Raw genomic sequence first — 8,635 nt, forward strand, 5'->3', positions numbered from 1 at the left:
CAGCTGGCTGTTGCAATTACTTCTGAGTGGTTTGAGTGTATTATATTTAGCTGTAGTACAATCTATTTGATGCACTTTTTTAGACCAGTTACCGTTTCAGTGTATACAGCAGTGATAAATACATATGTGATTCCATACCCTGTGTTCTGCTGTTGTGTAGCTAAGAGAAGTAGTAGGCATCAGTTGTAGCAAAAAAACTCAGTAAATTCACCTCAAAGAAAGTCCAAGTAAATAGGGTTGCTGTGGGGAGAGCTAAGCGAAGCTGGGGACTGAAAGTATACGTGTATGAGCCTAGGAGAAAGAAGAGCTGTTGCATGAATCTCCCCGTACCTGCTGTTCTAAATCTGTGGGCAGTGACAGTGACTAATATGGCCCCTTCACTCCCCCTCTACAGATACACCCAGTTAGAGGATCTCAATGTGGATTGCATGGTTTTATCATTTTATTTGACTGCCATCACCCCATTCTGTCTCAAACAATTTAAATGGCACCAAATCTAACTATAGTCAAGGTTACTCTGCATGCCTGAATTTCTTCTTTGTACTGCGAAGGTCATATGCAGAGTCTGTAGTGAGTGAATGTCCTCTGACTCTTTATTTAATTGCATGGGATAGTCTTACTGGGTACCTATTATAGCCAGGATGAATGAGATACAGTCAAAAAAAGCATGTGAGCGGGGAAGGAAGGCTGGGTCAGGTTCAGTGCTACTGTCTATTGCTTTCAGCCCTCTTCTGGAACAAAACATAAAAGGAGACTATAGACATTTCTCAGCTAACAACCTCTTCCCCATCCTAATTCACTTCTTAACCGTGTACAACAGCAACTGCGTGGATAAAACGACACCTGCAGAAAAATCTCTCTGGATCTCACCAATATTTTGCTGCTTTCTACCATATTCTGTAAATTCCTGTTATATTTTAGAAAAGCAAACAAAGCCTGATATATAGGGCCCAAAACAAGCTAACTTAGCAGCCACATTTAGTTATGCACGCACTTTAACACCATTCTAAGTCAGGAGCTGATATCCATGAATTAATTGCCTGCGATGATCACACAGGCCATGGAATAGGATGGAATGACACCTCTTACAATTACAATAATCATGGTGCCCATCATTGGACACGAAATGCGCGCAATGTGTCTCTGGCATGCCAGGGCTCCTGAATGCCATATGCTGTCCTGACCTCAGATGGGGGAATACCATCTGGCATAGAAGCCCTGCAGTTGGCACTGCAGACTGCAGGCTCCTCTCCTTCCCTCCCCACTTCCCACCCTACCTCTCTGACAATTACAAAACCAGTGATCTTGCAGGAATGAAGTCAGGCTACAAGAATATTGAATGACTGAGTCAGAGACTAGGAATGGGGCTGGCAACTCTAGAGACTGCCTGATAGGTATCATTGCCTAAAAGCAAAATTGTCACAAATCAGGTTCTCCTGTACCTCTCACTAGGCAATGAGATTCCCTTCCTGTTCTCCCCACTACATACCGTGTTATGTCACAGGTGTGCGCCTCCCTGCTAAAATCCTCCTGGAAAACATCATACCTCAGCCAAGAATGCTTCCCCCTGTGAAGCCCCTGAGCACGACTTACTATTCTTGGCTTGTTCTGACCTCCTTTAATTTCCTGACCTTGTTCTGGAACTAGGTGTTGGTCCGCTTTTAATCACACCAGACCAACTAAACAGCAATCTTCTCATACCAGTGCTGATTTAGGAAGCCTTTGCTAAGCTGCTGCATTGGGAATCTTCCACCATACAGAGATTAGGTCACAGACTTCCTTCCAGGGTAGGTGGCATCATGAGCTGCCAGCTCCAAGCTGGGACAGTAAACTGGGTGGGGCAGCATGCTAATATTACAGAGGGCAATGTAGACAGAGCCTATGGAATTACTAGTACCACTAATCTAACCACCTACATAAGCAAATCAAGTGAATCATCGACCTTACTGGTCTATCAAGCCTCAGACACACATATGATACTGGATATATAATGGTGGACTGGTTCACATGAATTAGATTTTTAAAGTGCTTCTAAATTACATGTTACAATTCAAGCTACTTAAAGACACTCAGTTCGGGAGGGGTCATCCTTCAGACACAATATCTAAGTAATTTGTTATTCTAGATGAACCACTGAATACAAAACTGTTTATTCCTACGAACAGAATATTTGTGTAAAGTTCTAAAACCAAAGAATTGCAGGATAATCTCATTATTCTATCACTATGTCAAACTTTTCAATCTACTCTAGTTAAGAAATACGAAGTAAATATTGGTATCTATAACGTTGCTTTTAATTAAAGCTCTGTCAGGCAATTAGTTGCTAGATCCACAAATGACAAAGCTGATGCAAAGCTCTGAATCTTTTCACTCACAGATTGTTTGGTAAATCGCTTTATTTGCGTTGGATGCACTACTAAAATCATTCAAATTAGTAATCAATCTGTTCTTGTTACTGTACACCTGAAAGTGTAATAGCAAATCTGTCCTATTACAGCCAAATGACAAATATCAGAAAAAATGTTGCCAAGACTGCCTGGTTTGTCTGTGTTGAGGCCTGTGGATTCCCACCTGTTCTGTGCAATGCCACTGCGTATATTATGTCGCAGCACAGCCTAAGCACAGCTTGGAACACTGCAAGTGTGGGTGACATATGACATTCAATATGAATTCCCCTCACTTAATTAACATCATGTACTTTCTTTGACATGCAAAATTTTAGTAGCATATTCTTAAAATTTAGAAAATTGGCTTTGATTTCTTTTTGGGCATTCGTGTGTGCCATTCTGAAGAAGTAACAAGATTACAGTACTCACATTGCTCAACCCCGACATTTGAAATGTCTAAACCTCGTGCCAAATTATTTTCTGCATATCCAAAGTGCTTGCATATACTCAGGCTGATAGGTATTTCTTATCTCCTGACATTTCAGTGTTGATTTCAGATTAGCTTTTTAAAGGCATAAAGACTATCAATACATGTTTCCATGTGTTCTGTAACCTATTTCTACTCCATTCAGAGTTTAATTTCTGACACCATACACACAGTCTTTGCTCGTTGAAAGCAAATAGCCATGCAAATATGAAGGAAGAAGGAATTTGAAAGGAAAAATAATAATTTGCAATTCCTAAACAACAGATGAAAAAATTGATAAACCTTCTACCCTGGAGAACACCCGCTTTTATTTATGTATAATCGAATTCCAAAGCCAGAAGTTGGTAACAACAGAATTCTCTCCCCACTAGCAAATGTGTATCCAGAGCTGACCAATTAAGTTCACAGGCACGCTCAATGAAGCAAGTCCTGATCCAGAGGTAACCCTACCCCTATTTTGCTATTCTTCAGTACTTTAAGACTCCTTGTACTATGTCCCAGCTATCCGTGCCTGACTTTGATCCTCACTGCTTTATAATGAGGTATGTCTTTTTATGAATTGGTTCTTTATTTAAACTTACGAAAATGAGATGTGAAAGCATGTTACACAATGTACTTTTCACTCGGAAATGTGAGTCTCGCGCTGCTTGCTAATGTGCAAATTGCATGCCACAAATCCACCCTCATTAGACATCCAATCCAATCCTAATGAGGGAATGGATTCCTTCAAAAGGAGTGGGAACAACAATGCAGGGTATTAATTTCATGTACCAATATGCATACTAATTTCATGTACCAGTATGCATTTTCCTTATCCACAATTCAGAGCCTCTGGATGAGCTCAGAGCTAATGGTGATTCTGAAAATCAGGGGAATAGTCTTTATACGTACACTTGAGACAAAGATTGACGGAAATGGATGCTACAATTACATAGGGAAGATGTACGTTCCTGTGTGCGGTAATTAAAAAGGAATACAGTGGTCTAGCATAAATTATAAAACTCTTAGTACTAACAGAACGGAGAAGCATACTGTGATCTTTTTTGTAATATGTTGTTCTTGCATTAAGGAGTTCAGTGATTTCTAAATATAGCAGTATTGTGCAGCAGCACTACTTAGATAAACTGGAGTGGCAATGTCATTTAATCTAAAAATAGAAAAATGCTTCTCCCTAGAAATACCTAAAGACTGTAACTGTGGTTTCACAAGCAGCTTAAGGCAATCTAAGTTTGCACAGTCACAGAAAGCAGCTGTCCTGTCCTCTCCTCCATCTCTGGCTGTAAGTTTCTGCTCTTCCCTGGCCAGGGCACTATGCCGTAAAACAACACCATGCCATCACATAGCCATTCAGTTCCCTGAACAAAGCTACCTTACATCCGACCAGCTCACAGATCACAGCAGCAAACTCAGTGACAATTTGTACAGAGGTCTTAGGTAGCATTTAGGTTAGATATTAATGAGATGTGAGTGAGTCTGGAACCCAGAGATCCATTTTCATGCTTAAGCTCCTGACACAGTAGATGCCTGCATGCCTCAAAATGAAATGCAAATCAACTAGCGAGCTGATCAGGAAGCTGCTTGAAGCCACTGTCTTAGGAAATACTTGCCTACAGTGAGTCAAGAGGGAAATCTCAGTGCAGGGCTGCAGGTGCTCTGTTCCATCTACTTGTGTGTCACCATGCAGAATTTCCAGAAGTAAGTCAGGACAGATCATTGTCCTCTGCTAACATGATCTAGCACGCGAAAATACCATGGTGGTAACGCTCCGATTTACAAAAGGGTATTAGTCCTTGGTCAGAGGTGGGAAATCTGGCCTAATTCCTTCTTTGGCCAAACGCGGTTAAACATAGATCTCTCCAAGGTGCACTCTGGTCATCAGGCTAACATTTTGCTCTTGGATGAGGGCTGGAGTAAAGTAAATGGTCAGGCACTTGTGGCACTTGAAGTTGTGCCACTTGAAGAGAAAAGGGAATGTCAGGCTCATTGGGCAAGATAGGAAACATGACACTAATCCTTTAATGTAAAAAGAAACAAAGAAAGAACACATCTTAATGATATGATGACCTATTGTAGGTATGGGAAACATAGCTTTGCATCTGAATTTAGGGGGGAAAAAAAGATTTAGCTTTCTTACATGTGAGCTGCTAATTACTGTCAATTAAAAACAGAACAAAACAAAACAAAAAACCAAACCCAAACCACAGATTTGTCTTGTAAAACTTTAAGAGTCTGGTCTTTTTTCATGCATCCAGATGGAAGCTGCATGTGTCACACATTAATTTACTTTATCAAGCCTGCAGTTTCTACTGCAAGGTAGTTCTCACACAGAAGCCCCTACTTCCATCTATGCAAAGTTACGTGAATAATGATGAACAATGACAGGTATTTCTAAAATGTAGCTTATATGACTGTATTTTCACTGTCTCAACCAGAATGCCTCCAGGTCAAGTAGCAGAGATGCATGCCATAGCACCATCTGTCAGACTTTTTGAAAAGGTACAGACATATCACTGTTTCTATTTTGGGGTTCTTCTTTCCTGAATTGTACAAAAGAGTGATGAGGCTACAGAGCAATTGCTACTTCTTTCCCCTCTTTTGGGCTGCAATGATTGCCTTTCATTTTTAAGATGCTTCCAATTGTTAATACCAAGAAGCACAAAATATGTATTGCTGTTATAAAGACTGTAAACAACGAGACTTCTTGAAAACCTGGGTCATCTTTCTGACATCTTTCCACATACATCATGCACAGAACTTTCATCCTCAGCCTTAAAACCAGTTAAAGCAACCTGAAGACTATTTCAGATTGGACTGTCCTGCTAAACCAGTATCACTGCTGCTCTCTACCTAAGAGTCTTTTTGTGAGTTGCCAGTCAGGTCACCCAAATTCTCAGTTCAAAGAGCAGGAGAATCAGCTACCATGTCCTCACTTTTCCACCAGAGCTCTCACATCAACACAGAACATCTCACTTACATGAATTCCCAAGTGCAAATCAATAGACAGGATAGAAGAAAAGAGCAAGTATTAGCCACAAACTCTGCTGATCTCCAGATTTGTATTGAAAAGACAATCATAAACTGCCTGTTCTAGTTAAAGACTGCATTCAACAACAGAGCTTTGTTTCCTTTTGTTTTGGAGAATGAAGATCAGTTGCAATATGCTATTTCTAATCCACTTTCACAACATAGAGTAAGAAGATATTTAAACAGGGAGATTAGGCTATATCAGCTGCTCTTTGAAGCAGTCTATAAAAAAGGAATTGCAGCTGCCATAATGAGGTAACACCTGTATTCCTGGCTGTAAAATGTCTGGAATTCAATCAGATTTGAATTTTGCAGAGTGTTTGCATATGTGGGTCAGTTCACAGTTCTCTGCTCTCTGGACAGACCAAGACAGCGTGGCTTGTTCCCCTTTGCAGTTAGAAGAGGAATTGGCTTTCTTTGTAAATAAGTACAGCTTTTCTACCTATCTTCTTAGCAAAACTAGCATTAATGGACAGCTTGGGACCCTACATTTGGTCACTGATTACAGCCATAAACAGCTACCAAGGCTGATGCAGTTCTGCTGTATTTAATGAGATAATTTGTGTATTTCAGAGTACTACATCTTAAATTTAGGCTTACAGCCAATCTGTCAGGATTGGAAGAGGAAGATGGATGGAAAACACCCCAAATTTAGCGACTATGGCTAAAGCACAAGGTAAGAAAGACATTGCAAGTTGTTTGCTGTATCTGAGAGACGTTTTAGAGGTCTAAGTCTGAGAAAGAAACAGAGACTGCTGAGGGTGGCCGGGTGGCTGGCTGGTGGCTGGGAAGCGCTCTGGCACGTAAGAAAGGCTGAGAGGGTATTAGTGATACTGCAGCACCTTAGAACACAAGGAAGTGTTTTCTAAAATAATCTGTTTTAGCTGGGCAGGAGGAAGTAAAGGGAGCTGTTTTCTTCTGAATCTCCTGCCCTTGCGAGGGCCTCATTCTGGTTGTTCTCTTCTAACCGTGATCTACTTCAGACTAGAGAAAGAAGTAGATATAATCAGCTATATATGGGACTCCTGCAGTTAAGAAATCTGCTATTTCCTGCAGCACAGCTAAAGGCGTAGAAAATTTAGCTGAGATGTGAGATTTTATGATTGTATTAGCAAATATCTAAGTACTAGTAAATACACACATTACATAAATAAGACAGAATGGAACTACTCACAACTGACTGTAGGAGCAGCAGAGGGGAGGAGCACAGGTATAAATTATGACAAACACAGCTATACTGATGCATGGGGGACTGTAGTCTTGTCAGATCAGCAGAAGATTATTCCCCCTCCCCATCTCATTTTGTACAGAGGGAGAAACAGAACTTACGTACCCATGATGATATATCTCCAACTGGGCTTCTTTAAATTACAAATGTCTCTGATAGCAGAAATAGAACTCCTGATTTTTCATAGGCAAGAACAATTTTTAAATGTTCTTGCACTGAACAACCTTTTTGTAAAAAATATAAAACGGCTTTCATGAAATCAAAAGCAGAGTATGAAGGGTACTACAGTGAAAGTATTTAATTTAAAAACTCTAATTGTGCTTCATTTTCCAAGTTTAATTATCAAAAACTCCTAGGATCCTACTAGAAGGAACAGAACTTTTTTTAATACTAGATCAAATTTTCTCTCTTAATTCTTTTCCTTAAAAGAAGAGGTTTTTTTCTCTTCTTCTCATGTGTGCAGCCTTTAATTAGTCTATTCAGACACAAGCAGTATTAGCTAGACTCTGTCACAATTACCCACATTTGGTAGCTAATTACTCCTTGAATAGTCTTAAGGCTACCAGCAATCTTAGTACAATTGGCAGCCTGGGGCCCCTAGGAGCTGTTCCAGCAACCAAGAATAGCTGGAACAGAGAGGCGGGCCAGCCATGACCCTTTCTCCTCAGCCACAACCTAACACATCTACTATGCCAAAGGCAAGAGCAACACAGAAATGAAAATATTCCCAAGTGGCTAAATGTGCTCTCTTTATGGCCTTTTTAAACTAATGGAGTAGCATAAAGGGACTATGGGGAAATGGAAAATAGGACCTTTTAAATGCTAAAGCATTGGCAGGACTACTAATGATTTTTCAATTTTGCAATGTTCCATTAAAACAACACTACAAAACACTTATATGGGATCAGATTCTGACACAAGACTTTTATTCTACTGTAATTTTATTCACTGATGCCTCATATTGCAGTAATTTACATCACTGCAATATGAGTGTCAAGTGGGTATAAAATGCTGACTTGATTTAGTAACATTTCATATGTATTTTACACAGGTAGAAATTACCTCACAAGGGACACAGCAGTGTCTGTGATTTCAGTAAAATGATTCCTGCTGTACACTTGTGTGACATCAGTGGCAGACTAAAATTAACATAAAAATTTAAATGAGAACTTCAGTTTTAAATACACTGTTAATTCAGATTCTATTCCACTACTCCAAAGTGTTGCTTTGCAAATTTAGCAGTAATGGGTTTGCAAAGAGCAAGGAATTCCTTTTAAAAAACTTCACAAGGTTATGAGGGATCCCTTTCCAAGTGTTTCTGTAGCTACATCCTCACTGAAGAATTAGCTCATTACCTCTGCTTTTCCTAATCCCTTCAATTTAGGCCAGTGTTCCCACCAAAAAAAATTATCAGTTATCCATCAGATTCTCAAAGGAAACTGACTCTTCTTGCATTGCATGACCATTTGGTCTGGTGCAAGAGAAGAGGTGCCAGCACTTGATGTACAC

The sequence above is a fragment of the Gymnogyps californianus genome, chromosome 4, assembly GCF_018139145.2.
Source record: "Gymnogyps californianus isolate 813 chromosome 4, ASM1813914v2, whole genome shotgun sequence".
In the NCBI taxonomy this organism is placed as follows: domain Eukaryota; kingdom Metazoa; phylum Chordata; class Aves; order Accipitriformes; family Cathartidae; genus Gymnogyps; species Gymnogyps californianus.